This window comes from Schistocerca gregaria, chromosome 8 (genome assembly GCF_023897955.1).
Source record: "Schistocerca gregaria isolate iqSchGreg1 chromosome 8, iqSchGreg1.2, whole genome shotgun sequence".
NCBI classification, from domain to species: Eukaryota; Metazoa; Arthropoda; class Insecta; order Orthoptera; family Acrididae; genus Schistocerca; species Schistocerca gregaria.
The window spans coordinates 494,264,214-494,283,622 of record NC_064927.1 but is presented as its reverse complement, the minus strand read 5'-3'; the positions used below and the strand labels follow the sequence as shown (position 1 = coordinate 494,283,622).

General features: G+C 41.9%; 1 pseudogene; it reads left to right on the top strand.

Annotated features, from left to right (window-relative positions):
• Positions 1-16,653: 16,653 nt before the first annotated feature.
• LOC126285475 (5S ribosomal RNA) lies at positions 16,654-16,771 on the top strand (annotated as a pseudogene).
• Positions 16,772-19,409: the final 2,638 nt, after the last annotated feature.

Below are 19,409 nucleotides of genomic sequence, written 5' to 3'. Positions count from 1 at the left end.
GCATCAAACCAGTCTCAGGACTGAAGACCACAGCAACAACACTTTCTTGGTGAGCGCCGGATATTACTTCTGTTTTACTCGATGACTCTCCGTCTATCACTACGAACTGTGACCTTTCTGAGAGGAAATCACGAATCCAATCGCACAACTGAGGCGATACTCCGTAGGCACGCAGTTTGGTTAGAAGACAGTTATGAGGAACAGTGTCGAAAGCCTTCTGGAAATCTAAAAATGTTGTTGTTGTTGTTGTCTTCAGTCCTGAGACTGGTTTGATGCAGCTCTCCATGCTACTCTATCCTGTGCAAGCTGCTTCATCTCCCAGTACCTACTGCAACCTACATCCTTCTGAATCTGCTTAGTGTACTCATCTCTCGGTCTCCCTCTACCATTTTTACCCTCCACGCTGCCCTCCAATGCTAAATTTGTGATCCCTTGATGCCTCAAAACATGTCCTACCAACCGATCCCTTCTTCTAGTCAAGTTGTGCCACAAACTTCTCTTCTCCCCAATCCTATTCAATACCTCCTCATTAGTTACGTGATCTATCCACCTTATCTTCAGTATTCTTCTGTAGCACCACATTTCAAAAGCTTCTATTCTCTTCTTGTCCAAACTAGTTATCGTCCATGTTTCACTTCCATACATGGCTACACTCCAAACGAATACTTTCAGAAACAACTTCCTGATACATAAATCTATATTCGATGTTAACAAATTTCTCTTCTTCAGAAACGCTTTCCTTGCCATTGCCAGTCTACATTTTATATCCTCTCTACTTCGGCCATCATCAGTTATTTTACTTCCTAAATAGCAAAACTCCTTTACTACTTTAAGTGTCTCATTTCCTAATCTAATTCCCTCAGCATCACCCGATTTAATTTGACTACATTCCATTATCCTCGTTTTGCTTTTGTTAATGTTCATCTTATATCCTCCTTTCAAGACACTGTCCATTCCGTTCAACTGCTCTTCCAAGTCCTTTGCCGTCTCTGACAGAATTACAATGTCATCGGCGAACCTCAAAGTTTTTACTTCGTCTCCATGAATTTTAATACCTACTCCAAATTTTTCTTTTGTTTCCTTTACTGCTTGCTCAATATACAGATTGAATAACATCGGGGAGAGGCTACAACCCTGTCTCACTCCTTTCCCAACCACTGCTTCCCTTTCATGCCCCTCGACTCTTATGACTGCCATCTGGTTTCTGTACAAATTGTAAATAGCCTTTCGCTCCCTGTATTTTACCCCTGCCCCCTTTAGAATTTGAAAAAGAGTATTCCAGTCAACATTGTCAAAAGCTTTCTCTAAGTCTACAAATGCTAGAAACGTAGGTTTGCCTTTTCTTAATCTTTCTTCTAAGATAAGTCGTAAGGTCAGTATTGCCTCACGTGTTCCAACATTTCGACGGAATCCAAACTGATCCTCCCCGAGGTCTGCATCTACCAGCTTTTCCATTCGTCTGTAAAGAATTCGCGTTAGTATTTTGCAGCCGTGGCTTATTAAACTGATAGTTCGGTAATTTTCACATCTGTCAGCACCTGCTTTCTTTGGGATTGGAATTATTATATTCTTCTTGAAGTCTGAGGGTATTTCACCTGTCTCATACATCTTGCTCACCAGCTGGTAGAGTTTTCTCAGGACTGGTTGTCCCAAGGCCGTCAGTAGTTCTAATGGAATGTTGTCTACTCCGGGGGCCTTGTTTCGACTCAGGTCTTTCAGTGCTCTGTCAAACTCTTCACGCAGTATCGTATCTCCCATTTCGTCTTCATCTACATCCTCTTCCATTTCCATAATATTGTCCTCAAGTACATCACCCTTGTATAAACCTTCTATATACTCCTTCCACCTTTCTGCCTTCCCTTCTTTGCTTAGAACTGGGCTGCCATCTGAGCTCTTGATATTCATACACTTGGTTCTCTTCTCTCCAAAGGTCTCTTTGATTTTCCTGTAGGCAGTATCTATCTTACCCCTAGTGAGATAAGCTTCTACATCCTTACATTTGTCCTCTAGCCATCCCTGTTTAGCCCTTTTGCACTTCCTGTCGATCTCATTTTTGAGACGTTTGTATTCCTTTTTGCCTGCTTCATTTACTGCATTTTTATATTTTCTCCTTTCATCAATTAAATTCAATATTTCTTCTGTTACCCAAGGATTTCTAGCAGCCCTCGTCTTTGTACCTACTTTATCCTCTGCTGCCTTCACTACTACATCCCTCAGAGCTACCCATTCTTCTTCTACTGTATTTCTTTCCCCTATTCCTGTCAATTGTTCCCTTATGCTCTCCCTGAAACTCTGTACAACCTCTGGTTCTTTCAGTTTATCCAGGTCCCATCTCCTTAATTTCCCATATTTTTGCAGTTTCTTCAGTTTTAATCTACAGGTCATAACCAATAGATTGTGGTCAGAGTCCACATCTGCCCCTGGAGATGTCTTACAACTTAAAACCTGGTTCCTAAATCTCTGTCTTACCATTATATAATCTATCTGATACCTTTTAGTATCTCCAGGGTTCTTCCACGTATACAACCTTCTTTCATGATTCTTAAACCAAGTGTTAGCTATGATTAAGCTGTGCTCTGTGCAAAATTCTACTAGGCGGCTTCCTCTTTCATTTCTTAGCCCCAATCCATATTCACCTACTATGTTTCCTTCTCTCCCTTTTCCTACACTCGAATTCCAGTCACCCATTACTATTAAATTTTCGTCTCCCTTCACTATCTGAATAATTTCTTTTATTTCATCGTACATTTCTTCAATTTCTTCATCATCTGCAGAGCTAGTTGGCATATAAACTTGTACTACTGTAGTAGGTGTGGGCTTCGTATCTATCTTGGCCACAATAATGCGTTCACTATGCTGTTTGTAATAGCTTACCCGCATTCCTATTTTCCTATTCATTATTAAACCTACTCCTGCATTACCCCTATTTGATTGTGTGTTTATAACCCTGTAGTCACCTGACCAGAAGTCTTGTTCCTCCTGCCACCGAACTTCACTAATTCCCACTATATCCAACTTTAACCTATCCATTTCCCTTTTTAAATTTTCTAACCTACCTGCCCGATTAAGGGATCTGACATTCCACGCTCCGATCCGTAGAACGCCAGTTTTCTTTCTCCTGATATGGAATCAATTTGACATCCCCTGTCGACAGCACTTATTACTTCATGAGTATAAACAGCTAGTTGTGTTTCACAAGAAGGATATTTTCTGAAACCGTACTGACTATGTGTCAGTAAATCGTTTTCTTCGAGGTACTTCATAATGTTCGAATACAGCACATGTTCCAAAACCCTACTGCAAATCGACGTTGTTGATATAGGTCTGTAATTCAGCGGATTACTCCTACTTCCCTTCTTGGGTATTGGTGTGAATTGAGCACTTTTCCAGTCTCTAGGTTCTTCTTTCTGTGACCGAGTGGTTGTATATAATTCCTAAATATGGAACTATTTTATCAGCATACTCTGACAGGAACCTGACTGGTATACAATCTGGACCGGAGACCTTGCCTTCATTAAGTGATTTAAGCCGCTTCGTTACTCCGAGGATATCAACTTCTATGTTTCTCATCTTGGCAGTTGTTCCTGATTGGAACTGAGTAATATTTACTTCGTCTTCTTTCGTGAAAGAGGTTAGGAAAACCGTGTTTAATAACTCTCCTTTAGTTGCACTCATTAGTGACCTCACCGTTGTTAACGCGCAGTGAAGGTACTGACTGCGTCTTGCCACTGGTGTGCTGTATGCATGACCAGAGACAGAATTTCGTTGTGGAAATTATTATAAGCATCTCGCATTGAAGTACGCGCCATATTTCGAACTTCTGTAAAACTTTGCCAATCTCGGGGATTTTGCGTTCTTTTAAATTTGGCATTCTTTTTTCGTTGCTTCTGCAACAACGATCTGCCTCGTTTTGTGTACCATGGGTGATCAGTACCATCAGTTATTAATTCATGTGGTATATATCTCTCAATTGCTGTCGATACTATCTCTTTGAAAACATTCCACAACGTTCCTACACTTACAATGATCAGATCGGAAGGCGTAAAGACTGTGTCTTAAGAAGACATCAAGATAATTTTTATCAGCTTTTTTAAAAAGATATACTTTGCGTTTCTTTTTGACGGTTGTAGGTGTTACGGTATTCAGCCAAGCAGCAACTGCCTTGTGGTCGCTGATCCCTGTTTTCGTCACAATACTCATTATTTGTCCAGGATTATTTGTTACTAAAAGGTCTTGCCTGCCGCTGGCTTCAAACGTACAATTTTTCGTGCATATCGAGAGTACATTTAAGTCACCACCGACTATAATTGTATGAGCGGGATACTTATTTGAAATGAGACTCAACTTTTCTTTGAACTGTTCAGCAACTATATCTTCTGGAATGTACGATCTTCACTGCATTCAGTGCGCATTCAGCTACGAAGTGTTTACGGAGAAGCCCACAAAATCTAAAAATTATTTAGGTTATATTGTGTTTTGGTGCTGGAATTATGATAATTGGTTCTATTTTGACCGAACTGGGGCTAATATCTTTCAAAGTATTGCCTTAAAAATTAATTCACTGCAGCCAGCTCCGGCTTTGTCTAGTTTCACATAGATGCACCCAGAGTCGGCATGCTTAGTGACGGACTACGCATTATTAGCTTCAGGGGGTCGGCAGAGGCCCTTACTGTCGCCTGTGCCCCAACTGTCTGTGTGTAGCATAATGCACGTGAGAGTGAATGACAGTTTTCTAAACGTTTGAGAGTTGTGTATCGGAGGTGGGTACTTGGGATCCGGCCCACAATGCACCTAGTGGGATGCGGGAAACCGCCTAAAAGGCACATCGAGGCTGAGAATTTTTAGCATATTGCACCCCCGTCATCAACTGTGATGGACTAATATTTTGAAGCATCAGCCTCAGTTGCGCAGTTTTTCTGGTCTTCACCAGGTTTCGGCTAAATTAATCTAGCCTTCTTCAGAAGCATAGAATTACTATAACATGCCAGAGTAAGGCACAGTGAACATTAAAATTAAAACCTGTAGTACCGCGTTACCATATCGAATTAAAACAGCCCCGGCATCTCTTCAGCCCCCGGTCGGTTGGCAGCGGCAGCTACGTTGGCACTGGCCGCTGCACGCGGGATTGCACTGGGCACACGGCAACTCGTGCGCATGCGCCCACAGAGTGTCAGGGCTGTATGTCATTGGCTGTCTGTACGTCACGTGTTGGGAGCTAACAACCTTAGTTGTAAGCAAGCTAAGCATTATGTAGATGCAGTCCGTATGTCTATTAACTATACGCACCGAGCGAGGTGGCGCAGTGGTTAGCACACTGGACTCGCATTCGGGAGGACGACCGTTCAATCTCGCGTCCGGCCATCCTGATTTAGGTTTTCCGTGATTTCCCTACATCGCTTCAGCCGAATGCCGGGATGGTTCCTTTGACAGGGCACGGCTGATTTCTTTCCATAATCCGATGAGACCGATGATCTCGCTGTCTGGTCTCTTCCCCCCAAATCAACCCAACCCAACTATACGCAAATTGTATTAATTGGTAGGAAATTTACTTGGTTGGGTACATAAAGTTAAAGGATAAGTTTTACGACTTTAAGCACATATTGTCATCGTGTAAAGTATCCCCACCGAACATGCCTAAAAGCTAGCACCTTACTTGTCTCACTCATTTAAAAACCTTAATCATTATCTGTAATTTAACTAGGGTGTAACTGGGCGTACAACGCCCCTGTCATCACACGTAACTAGTATTGACCAACATAGGTAAAGCGGAGGGTACAACATGTCCGTCATCACGCTTATGTGCTATTAACCGATATAGGTCAAGTGTACTAACCTATAATCTACATTGGCTCATCTATGCTACTGACCGACATAGGTCACGCATATCAATTAGAGTGTGGAAGAGGGCACATCTCCGTCATCACGCTTATGTGCTACTGGCAGACATAGGTCAAGTGTACTAACATATAATGTACAATGTACGTTTGACGGGAATATACTTCGACAAGTAACATTGTAAATTATGCGATATGCGCGTAACGTTATCGTGTCATTGAAAGGAGAAGTATTTAAAGAAGGTAGGTTTCATTTACTGTGCTGCATAGTTGTTAAATAGAACTATAATGGCGTCCAGACTCTCGTCAAAGAGTAGTGGGCCAAACTTAAATCTAAAGGGAAGCGCGAGGCTTGATGTCTGCACATGGTATGCCGCAACCAGGAGAGAAATATGGTGGTCGATGTAACATGGAAAAATTAAACCAAACGTAACAAAGACTGGAAATCTTGGAAAAAGTTTTTATTTCTCAGCAGCAGCTGATCGTTCAGCAGGTTTTCTTTATCGAATAGCAAGTGTTTAAAAATCTGCATCTCCTCTGGAATATCTAGCCTTGTTCCTTGTACCTCGCAGTGCAACAGCTCAGTATTGGTTGGAGGACGGGGGGCATGGGCCACCTGGACGAGGTGCGTCGAACCCCTCGCGCCGTCACCACTTCTCGTTGGCATACGCTCTTTATGTCTTGCTGACAACGCTCTCCCTGTTTGGCCGACGTAAAAACTAGGGCACTCACCGCATGTGATTTTATATACCCCGGAGATCGACAATTTGTCCTCAGCTATTTTTAAAGAGTGGATTAAATTTTTCTTCGGTAGAATATCTTGCCTTATAACCATGGTTCCTTAGAATTCGCCCTGTTCTGCATGAAGCTTTACCTATAAAAGGAATGGGGATTACGTTCGCATGGTTATCATCTGACGTGGTACCTAACGTAGATGAAGTCGAGCTTCTCTTGTCATTTACTCCCTTGTTATAGAGTTGTCTTACAGTGTCTGGCATACACCCATTATTTTCAGCAATCAATTCGAGTGTTAATGATTCGTTCTCCAATGCCTTAGCAGAAAGAGGAATAGAAAGCTCTCTACGTAAGCTGGAATGAAAGAAGACCATTTTATGAGATTATGGGTGCACAGAGTCAGCTGGTATGATATTGCCAGAGAAGAGACATGTTCTTAACGTGTTAAATTCTAAACGATTGTCTACTATAGTGAGATTGCGGTCTAGATAATTCAGCATTCTATTGGGAGATTCCATTTACAGAGTGAAATTTATCTTATCGTGTAGTTCATTGAATGTTGAAAAAATCTGGTTTATATCTTCCTCCGAACCATCATCTACGAGAAGTATATCTTCAACGTATCTTGCGTAAAATGTTATTTTAATCGCTCTCTCTGTATTATTTACAAAAAATTGTGACTCCATCGCATTCATCAATATATCGGATAGAATACCGGTCAAGGGCTTCCCATTGCTAATGCAAAAGGTTGCGAATATATTTTTTCATTAAAGGAGAAGTAATTGTGTTTCAAGACTATATTCAAAAGGCTCATTAGTTCATCAATCTCAATATCTCACAATTTCTTGTGGAGGCGCAGGCTACGTTCTAAAACGCTCAATGTTTGGTCTACAGGTACGTTGGTATTAAGACTTGTAATATCAAGTGACGCAAGCATTCTATTTCATGCTTTCAAATTATTTGCTAATTCTACTGAATTTTTAAATGAGTAGCTTTCTACGAAAACAAAATTATCTTTTATCTTATAGTGCAGGTATCTGGCTGGCTTGTGGTATGCACTATTAGTGCTGTCCACGATCGGTCGAATCGGATGATTGTTCTTGTGGACTGTAAATTGACTCTTCAGGGTCTACAGGGTGGGTGGTTTGGGGTTCACATTTATGACCCATTTTTTTAAACTATATCAATTTTTTGGCTTTGTGGAGGCCTGCTCGTTTAGATTTTTGTAAGGCTAGGGTGGGATCATTATCAATAGGTATAATACCATTTTCTGCAAAGAACGTTTCTGTCTTTTATATGTACTCTGCTTTAGAGGCAATGATCATGGAATTACCTTTGTCGGCTTTTGTGATTATGGCATCGTTACTTCTCAATTTCCGATTGATATTATTTAAGGTATTGTAAGTACTAGCGTCTGTTTGTGCATAGGTCATCTCATTTTCAAAATTTTACAAAGCTCATACGCTATCCGCGTTTGAATGTTTTTTCTGTTTTCGCACATTCTAAGCCTAGTTTAAGGTCCACCATTAATTTATCTATAACGTGTGTCTTTGTAACGTCGGGTTTCATCTTAAATTTTAGCCCCTTTGAGAGTAGCTTATTTTCAGATGGTGTAAAATTAATATCTGTTTTATTTATTACTCGGTCATAAAAGGCGGGTTTGATTACAGTTTCACTATGGTTCCATTCCTCGTCGCACCCGATATCCCTATTAGATAGGTTGGATAATTACTTAACATGTCTTGCCGCGATTTCTTCTTTTCGCTTACAGATCCATTCCTTGGCCTGTGCCAAAATATTATTTATTTGAAAGTTACAGTATTTGAGTACCACTTCGAAATTTCAAGTTATAGCATATACGCTATTTCATTTTAACTGTCTTTCTTCGTGTATAGGTCTGCAATTCTATTGTTGAGCATCTGTGTGATGAACCTTTTTTTTGAGGGTGGGGGATTTATGGCACAATTTCCCTGGATAGCCGTTAATAGATTTAAGGGTCAGCTTCGACTGTTTACACTGGCTAATAAATGAAATTGCCATACTAGTTTTTGCGGTTTTAAGCATGGTATCTAGATACTTGTCGGCTGCGTTTAACACCTCGGCAGGTAGAAATCTAAGAATTTTTAGCCTATTGCAGCCCCGTCAGCAACTGTGATAGACTAATATTTTGAAGAATCAGCCTCAGTTGGGCAAATTTTCTGGTCCTTACCAGGTTCCATCAATGTCTGCTCAGGCCGTTATCTTTCTAGAGTCTTGCTAAAGGTCTCTCAGGTTGTAACAAAATATTTAATAATTTTCCATATACGAAAACAGGTGAGAGAGTAACTTTTCCTCTCTCAACGTAGTTTTATTCTTGAATTAAATTTCAGACGCCTGTTTACTGATTTCGGAACGAATATCGTCCCAGAGTTACCTGTAATTTTTGTGATTAGTAGTGTTCGATATCTCCACTTATTATTCATGGTCAACATACTCATCCCTCATTCTTTAACTCTGCTCTGTTGGCCTTTTACTCCCATCCATAGTGTGTGTTGTGCGGTGGCTGTTTCTCATGATAGTGTGTATCGCGCTTTTAATGAGTTTTGGGATCTTCAGAATGTTCAAAACTCGTTACGTTCATGCTGTCTATTCTTAATGGCCACGTGTATAGCCTGAAGCTCACCACTGTAAATCTGAAACAGCCAGTGTAAATTTTGAATTATCTGCACCTACATCTACATGTACATACACAAGCCACCGTGAAGTGCACGGCAGAAGGTGTTTACCACACACACCACCTCCAGGCTGTCTTACACGGTGGTGCCAGCATTATTGTTGTGCCGTCTCCTACTCCATCCCCCAAACTTACGCAACGGGGCTACACGGGAAGCACGTAGTCTACATACGTAGTGGGCGCCTCGTCATCTGTAATGCTACGGGTTTGCAAAGTCCTGTCTGCGCCCTCTTGTCAAAACCGACGCCTGATGGTATTAGCTACCTGTAGGATAACTGCTGGCCGTTTGAAATCCCAGTTTTAAAATTTCAACTCTATATTAGATTGCTATATACGTAATTAAATTACAGACAATTACATGAAACTGTTAGATAATTAGCTGCACTATCTATACTGACATATGTGTTCAACTATAGCGTCTCTCCGTCGTCTACGAGGCGAATTTTATGCCGTTTTCGCAGGTAACTTCAGCGTTGCTTGAGGCAGCATATAGGCTTTAGTTCTTGAAAATCGGATCATGAGTAGAAGATATCATAATTTAAAGTTTTTTAAAGCCGTTTTCTCTGGCTGCTCAAACATTCTAATCTCCAAATCGCCTAGAGGAATATTTAAGGGATTTTTGCAAGTATCTTGAGCATAGCTTAGGGCACCGTGTAGGCTTTACTTAACCAAACCAGAATCACAAGAAAAAATATATCGTGATTTAAAATTTAATCTGAAGCCGTCGTATCTGTCTGTTTCTCTGTTTGAACACACTAATCTCCAAAACTACGACACGGATTTTCACAGCATTTTTAATGATATTTTGATCACAGATTGGGGCACCGCATATGCTTTATATCATCAAAATCGGATCATAGAAAAAAAATATCGTAACTGAGTTTCATCTATATCCATACCAATATTATAAATGTGAAAGTAGCTGTCTGTTACTTTTTCATGACTAACCTGTTGCACCGACTTCAAATAAAGTTGCTATTGAGGTAGTTTGAACATTGAGGAAGAACATAGGCTACTTTAGAAAGTATGTAGTATAAGATACTTACTGATTTGAGGAATATTAAGCTAATTAAGGAAAAATAATTACTCCTTGAAAAATCTATTTGCTCTCTAAAGAAGCTATTTACCATTTGTCTTTTGAACTTTATCATATTTGTGATAATGCTTTTGTCGGTTGATAAGTGCTGCGTCATACAATTCAAGGTAATGAATGCAATGCTTATACAATCTTCAGTGTGTTTAATCCGTGCTTCATCACCATTTGATGTGTGATGTAAATATTGTATAATGTACAGATACTTTAGTAGCTAGGTAAAGGCGCTGCAGATGCCAAATAGTCGTGTGTTGGGAGAGCGTAGGAGGGGAGACAGAGCGGGCGCACATCGTGAGGTATGTCGAGCTGAACAGGAAGTGCGCGACGGCAGCTGACGTCATTGCGAGTCTTACAACCACTCACCGTAACAGAACTACTGGCATGTGTGCTCAGTGACAGGTAACAGCTGGTGTGTAATAACAACGACGATCTCATGTACCAATTCAAATTTATTAGTTAGCTCAAGAAAAAGAAAAAATTGTCAATGTAAAGAATCGTTAAGTCGAAAATACACACAGTAATGGAAAAAGTACAGTATATTGACAGTAACGTTACCAAACTGCGTAACAATGTCTTCTTACATTCCTTGTAATGCGCTGGTTCACTACAGTATTCTGTTAAATGCTGCAGATTAATGTCTGTAAAGTGTCTGAGCAGGCAGACAACAGTGTTGAAGAAATTATCGATGTTTTCCAGTGTCACTCTGAACTGCCTTCAAAGCCATTGATAGCTTTAGCTATGAGTAACGATGGTCATCTTTTCACCTAGTGGACACCACTGTTCTTCCCAAATTCTGATGATTCTTTATGAGCAATTCATTACTAAATCTACTGTAAAGGTGTACTTCGAATCCCTAATTCCTTGAAGACGCAAGAAGTAAAAGATGACTCGCCATTGTGAAATCAAGATTTTCTTCCTAAGTGATGACTTGTCACACACAATTATGGCTGGGCCGTTAGTGGAAATACGTGAGTATTCTGAGATGTTGATTTGTTTGTGCTGCAAACTAGAAATTATTGGAAAAGAAAAAGCTGCTAAACTTAGCTGTTTAAGATGTTACTTCTTTGTTTTCTAGTTTAAATTTTCGTCATATCTACACCAAAGATTTTGAGCATCGTACCCTATTCACTAGCTTAGGTTGATGTGCTACTACTGACGATGATATTCTATTCACTGTATAAAACAGTGTATAGCTGCTATTTTCCCAAACTATGGGAGAGTCGATTTGCAGAAGACTACTTATTACTTTTTTAAATACATTATCAAGCATTTCTCCTGCTATCCCTCCAACCAGATTCTGAAAGTAACCTCCAGAGAGCCGAGTGTAGGTGCAGAGTCTCTCATCTCAAGCTGCAGCGTCTTGCCATGCTGGGCGCTATCGTTTTCTAATTGCGTCACATTCGCTGACTGTTTCGCGATGTCGCTGTATAAGGCAGATACCATTTCTGGAAACTATCTTCTGTTGTTTGCTACAGAACTAGTAGTCACTTCACCTGCAATTATGGACGTTTGCCATAGCCTTCCAAAGGCTTTTTTATTTTTCGTACAGCAGCTGTATTCAATGAAAAGTCACTGTATTACTTACACAGTTTAAGGTATGTAAACGAGAATTCTTACATGCTACAATACTACGCAAACTGGCCAGTAATTTGTTCTGTAGTACATATGACTTGCTTTGTCTGCAAATATGATGTAACAAATGCCTTACTTTAATATAACATTAGACAATTTCTGAACAGCATTCGAGTGTTCATGAAAAGTGGAGTATAATAAAATAACCGTTGTTGTTGTTGTTTGCAATGAATCCAATGACTTCGAGACTTTCTGAGCTTCTGCAAGTTGAATATTGTTGTCTGATTGTTTTATAACCTCTGATGCCTCCAGCATTATGAGATGAAACGCTAGGCACAGAAATATGCCCAGCACCACGGCCTAATGCCTACAGACCGAATCCTTTACATTTCTACAATCTATATAAATAATTATGTAAGTGTTCGTTTGTTCAAAAATGTATACAAATGACTTTCTATCTTAGTTACAACGAACGCCGGGGAAGAAAACAAAACAGAATGTCTTCACAGGCTATCTGTATATTATATATAGTATATACAACTGTTGTTTAGAAAAATTCATAGCGTATGTGTTAATAGTATACAGCATAGTTTTAGCTTTTGGCATACCGCGTAAGACTTAATGAAAGGGCACATATAATTAACCATGCTGAAAACTCTCTTATCGTCAACCAGTTCCAACCTATTTGTATGTTCGCCCTTGATCCTTCTTTTATCCAAACGAAGCCTTGATTCCCTCAAACTGAATGGCTAAATCGTTTAGTATCACTGGTACACGGAGTATAAGAGGCATCTTTCCAGCTAGTGGGTCTGTTAAAATACTTGCTTTAGTTCCATTACTTCGCATAGTTTTAATCTGCGAACGGGCTCCATTACAAAGTTTCAGGCGATTCACATTGCGTAATAGTGCCTCAATCATATCATATTAAGCCATAAACTATCTTTCCTAATATGTAGGTCTTACGTTAAAACCGACTGTGAGGAATTAAACTAAACAGCACATATACAATATAAGAAGTATAAAATTTTTATGGAAAACTGTGTGTAGGCTGAAATAATATATACGGAAGGAACAAGTTGTCTAATGATTTAAATCCATGCTGCAGAAGTTAAGCCCCTCTAAGAGAAAGAAGACGAAAGAACACATTTTCACAGTACAGTATTTTCTTTGTCGCAGTCGGCTTTACGGCAAATCTGCATATTACCGCGTAAAGAAAATATGTTGTCTATGTCCCACCGTAATTCGATATGTTTGAAAACAACTTTTCACCATCACTTATTAGTATGGATTCTTTGTATTCGTCAACCTAATTCGGGGCGTCACGCCAGACTGTTCAGAATACTGCGTGTAAAATTAAAACAACTTTTCCCCTTCACTTTTTAGTATAGTTTCCTTGTATTTGTCCATGGCATACGGTGCTTCACACCGCACTGTTCAGAATACTGCATGTTAAATGAATAGCCATATAGGAACGATACTAGCCGCCAGTATTAAATAACAAGCTAGGAGTGTCGCTTGTCAGATCAGTTATCTTACAGCCGGCGGCTGCATTTCGCGCTGCGAGCTAAACATCGGGAGAGAAGTCTGGGGAAAAAAAAAAAGATATGGCGAATCCCTACGGACTGGCTACTCCCTCCTTATGTAGAGTCTCTGTTGCACTTTTAAATTTTGAATGCTGATTTATACGCAAAGTATGTATTATGTCGTTTGCGGAATACTGCAAATATCTACTCACTGCTATATAGCGGTCGTTACCATTTTTAGGCGATCAAGACTATTTGTAGGCTAATTACATTTATCTTGCAAAATACAAAAGTGCCTACAGTTACGCCTTGGCCGTTGAAGGATCGACTGGCCCGCTGTACAGCTACGTATCGCGCGCTGAGCGACGTCAGGGGAAGAAAGCCGTGGCTGCGTGCGCGTGACGTAATGCGCCTTTCCCGCCAAGTTCAGTTTCGGCGCTCAGACGGCTCTGCCATCGTTCTGCTGTTCAGTGCCGCGGAGATAGACATCCCATCTTCCGCCCGTCTCTCTCTCTCTCTCTCTCTCTCTCTCTCTCTCTCTCTCTCTCTCTCTACACACACACACACACACACACACACACACAGCTATTTAGATACAGCACAACACGTCTCATAACGTCTCTGTACCAGGTTTACTGCCGACTCCTTACAGTACTCTCTCCGAGGAACCCCCTGCAAACGTGTGTAGCTACAGTCTTACTATAGAATGGTATTTATCCCGACTGAGAAAGCTCGGTTGCTCAGTTAATTTCATGGCCCTTGGATCATTTTGCACAATAAATCGTAATGCTATGGAAAGAGTAATTTTATATTCATATCGCAAATCGTAGAGGGAGACCGAGAGATGAGTACACTAAACAGATTCAGAAAGATGTAGGTTGCAGTAGGTACTGGGAGATGAAGCAGCTTGCAACAGGATGGAGTAGCATGGAGAGCTGCATCAAACCAGTCTCAGGACTGAAGACAACAACAACATCGCAAATTAATTTGTACATATGGTTACATACTGAGCATATCTAGGCCGTCTTTTTCTTTCACAAACATAGAAAAAAAGGGAACAAGATGCACAGATGTGAGTCACTACTTTCTACCCGCCATCTTTTACACATTACAATAACAGAAACTCTTCCGCAGATTAGGGGGAGCTATCTACGAGAAACTTTCCCAGGTTGTTTTCACATCTTACCTTGATGTCTGTCAGATATTTTGTATTGCTGGATAAGTGAGCGAAAATTTTTCGTGCAGCTCTGTGCACCCCTTTTTGTGCTGACGATAACTTTGAAGTGGAGGAATTAATGTCGCTTTTACTTCTCATATTCTAATTACGTATACCAGTGTTCCTTATGAACTTAGTGGATTATTTACAACAAACTTCTCGAAGGAATAATATACTGCTTCGCAGTAGACAGAATTCCAGACTACATAAACGTACGTTGCACATCGCACTCATGAAACTAAATACTTTCTTTTTATATACGAGCGCTATTCGGAAAGTAAGGAATGACAGGTTGCGAAATGAAAACCACAGTGAAAATCAAAAATGATTTTATTTGCTACAACTTCCACCTACTTATCTCCATAGTCGCCGACTCGACTTAGACGTTTGTCGTAGGGTTGTACCAACTTTCCAATACCCTCGTTATAGAAGGCAGCCGCCAGTGCTTTCCGCCGCTCAATGTTTGTGCCCAAAGGTGGTCTTCATAGCCAGTGGTTCATGTGAGCAGAGATGAAACTCAAACGGAGACAATTGCGGGCTGTATTGTGGGTAATCAAACATTTCCAACTGAAAACGATATAGGATCATCTTCATTGCCCCTGCAGAATTCGGCTGAGCATTGTCTTGAAGAAACCCCACGACAGTTACGTAATGTTGACTGCATAGCTTCAGGCAAAATTTCTCACCTGGCCCTCGTACTTGGCGGGAGACACTATGTTGTAACCGCAGAAAAGCCAAGTCTAAATGCAGTTGTTCTCAGACGATACACCAGAAATCATACGGGGAGATAGAGTTAACAGGGGACGCCAGGCGTGTCAGAGGGGTCACAAAAGATAACGACGCAGCCAGATAGCCGAGGCGGCGGTCCAAGCGGCCAGGCAGCTGCGCGCGATAAGCAAGGAAGCAGACTCAGCTATTAAGATAAACAGGGCGCTTCGGGCAGGTCCCTTAATAAGCAATAACTTGCAGTATCAACACTCTTGGCTAGAGGGAGAAGTCTGGGAGCGGAGAGAGAAAGAAAGAGGGCCCTAGGTGGGGACCGCACTACGCCATGAGGAGCCAATGAAGGGCTCAGGACGCAGTGCGTGACCATATAGGGAGAGGCCCCTCTACCCCTCCACCCAGCTTCTGAAGAAAAGTACTGAAGTTAATACTAAAACAATCCCTAATAAGGCAAAGTTGCACTCGACGCTACGTCATGCCAAGCGCTGGCGGGGTCGAAGGGGAAGAGCTAACAAAACTCGGAGGCACGCCGCTCCGGGGATCTCTCTCTCTCTTTCTCGGGTTTAGGCAGCGACGGTAGTCAGCGTGAGTAGCAGCCGACTTGGGCTGAGGGCGGGCTGCAGGCAGACAGTTGGAGATAGTCGCCGATGAGCGTTTAGGCAGCGACCGCGGGACTCTGACGTAGGGTGCTAGTGTGGGCAGCAAAGTGCTGGAAAGTTCTATCAGGCAGCCAGAACGGTGGAAGTCAGTCACCGTCTCTGTAATGGGCTTGGCTATTCTGTAGGTACAATCACTACGCAGTTAGGGTGATCTGTATTCTTTACGAATAAATTAGAACTTTTATAACGTCCATACGAGTTTACTTCTACCAACATCCTAGCCTTGTACCTTCACACCAGGGAATTTAACATCTTAGCCAGATCAAAAGTCTCCCTCTCAATTAGGTCAACCGGATAATTTCCGTTTACGAACCGTGTCGCTCAATCCCTCGCAAAACCCACGCTTGGGACGCGACAACTATTGTTCTATGTATCTTTATGTGCTCCCTGTGTGCTCAGAACTAAAAAGAACGACGTAACGCGATCGAAGGGCATACTAGAGACACTGCTCAACACACCTGTGCAAAGCTTCATCGGATTTTCACTGTGATTTCCATTTCGCGACCGATCGTTGCTTACATTCGGAATAACCCTCGTACATAACAATTACATTCCATCAACTATTTATTTTTCTGTTTCATAATAGCCAACAACCTTACCACAGCGGTATCACCGGTTCCCATTGGATCACGGAAGTTAAGCGCTGTCGGGCTTGGCTAACACCTGGATGGGTGACCGTCCGGTATGCCGAGTGCTGTTGGCAAGCGGCATGCACTCAGCCCTTGTGGCGCCTATTGAGCAGCTGCTTGAGGAGGAAGCAGCCGCTCTGTTCACGAAACAACGGCCGGGAGAGTGGTGTGTTGACGACATGCCCCTGCATATCCGCATCCAGTGATGCCTTTGGGCTGAGGATGACACGGCGGTCGGTCGATACCGTTGGACATTCAAGGCCTGTTCGGACGGAGTTTAGTTTAGTTTCAGTTTCGTGATGGATCTTTTGTATGTTTTTACTACTTCTTTCTTTACGTCAACCTGGTTCAGTGTACATACTGCAAACATGATTTTCCTGCGTTTCACATTATGAGTCAGTTTCTGCTGTTATTAACCCAACCATACTCCACACTCTTGGCGTTCGACTTAAAGTATCAACATATGGAATATGTAGATTGAACTGAGCGACAAGTGACCATTATGGCGAACGCAACTGTTGATAGTACACCAATGACATCGTGAGTGACTATGTTGAAAAAGAGTTGTCTCGGCTGAAGCAGCCAGCTGGAGGTCGGCTCGTGCCCCTCTCGTAGCCTCTCTGCATTCATCCGACTTGGTTTTCTGACCCAGCGCTGATTTCAGTATCCTTCATTTTCAGCCAATGTCAGCGTTTCTGTTTTTCATCCTCTAGTACGAAATAAAGATAACCCATACGGTCAATAATATTGCACAATGATATTTCGGAATATTATTGACGTACTTCCTAGACTGCTCAACAATATTGTTAATTATGCTGTCAATAAGGTAGTGCAGTAATTCCGTGGTTCGGAGCGTTGGACTATAAAGACGCTGCTACTGTAATAATTACTCTACTTTGTTGCAAGTAGAAAAAAAGGTGAATGAAAAGTTGGTTCCAGGAACGTCAAAGATCACTTTCGAAAACTTGAGCGAAATGGGGTGAACGAAAAAAATATTTTTTTGTTGATGGTCTAACGTTTGGTACATTGCTGGAAATAGTTCTCTTCATACACTGGTGGCCCCGTACACAGGCACTTGCCTGCCCGCATCCCCTCGCCCCGGATAACTTTCTTCCGACACCAATATCTTTATCTTAACAAAATAAATAGTAACACAATGAGGGGCGCAGTTCTGCCGAGTCGACGCTTATCTCCTACGCTACGGTACCTTGTCAGTGGCAATTCTTCGTAAGACTTAAAAATTTACACTTGCTGTTTTACGTTACAATATTTTGAAACTTGGTATAGGAATGTATCATGCAATAATACTTGTACTAAAGGATTATGTTATGATGAGTAATGTACATACAGAGATAAATATCTATACAGACTCATATCCGTAGCTTTGCATTGATTACATTTTTTTAAAATGTCTTCCTTCGTAGCTTTTCAACATTCAGGATGTCCATTGATCGTGACCGGGCAAAATATCTCACGAAATAAGCACCAAAGGAAAACACTACAAAGAACGAAACTTGTCTGGCTTGAAGGGGGAAACCAGATGGCGCTGCCATAGGTCAAACGGATATCAACTGCGTTTTTTTTTAAAACAGGAATCTCCATTTTTATTACATATTCGTGTAGTACGTAAAGAAATATGGATGTTTTAGTTGGACTAGCTTTTTCGTTTTGTGATAGATAGCGCTGTAATAGTCGCAAACGTATAAGTACGTGGTATCAAGTACCATTCCGCCAGTGCTGACGGTATTTGCTTCGTGGTACATTACCCGTGTTAAAATCGACCGTTTACCAATTCCGGAAAAGGTCGATATCGTGTAGATGTATGGCTATTGTGATCAAAATGGCCAACGGGCGTGTGCTATGTATGCTGCTCGGTATCCTGGACGACATCATCCAAGTGTCCGGACCGTTCGCCTTACTTGTCACTTCTTCTTCGGTGTGTTTTTGCTTTTAGGAAGCTTTAATTGTCGTGTGCTATTAATAGTGTTCCATAGAATTCGTGTTTGTTTTGAATACAGTCAGAGAGAGTCCCTTTAGTCAACCATAGTGCCAGTAGTGCTAGTGTTTGTTTTGAATATAGTCCAGAGACAGGTAGTGCTATTTTCCTTGTTTTCTACAAGAAGTGGTCAGCAATCACAGTTTAGTCAATAATCAGCCGCCTTTAGTGAATTAGCAATCTAGTTAAAAGTTGATTAAGTCTCTTCAGTAAACTGATTCCTTAGGATGGATAGGATGTGTGACTGCTGTGTACGGACGCTGGCCACTCTTCGCGAACAGCTGAGCGTGTTGATGGCCGAGGTCAGCCGTCTTCAGGCTGCTGCCTCGGAGTGTAGCGGCAGTGGGGAGTCTGGTGCGTCGCATGGTGCACCCCAGGTGTTAGATGCTTCACCCACTGTCCCTGCTGTCGAGACATCTTCGCGGGTACTGGGCGCGGTTGGGCCACCCTCTCCCCAAGGGGAGTGGCGGGTTCAGCGGCGTTCGCGGCGCACGAGGCGGAGGGTCAATGTGGAGGCTGGCCGTGTGGCATCGCCCGCTCTGCCTGTGAGTGCACATGTGGCCGCTCCTTCAGCAAGGTCCGAGCAGGCACACGGGGGGAGGGGTTTATTAGTTATTGGGAGCTCCAACGTTAGGCGGGTGATGGAGCCCCTTAGGGAAATAGCGGAAAGGTCGGGGAAGAAGGCCAGTGTTCACCCTGTCTGCTTGCCGGGGGGT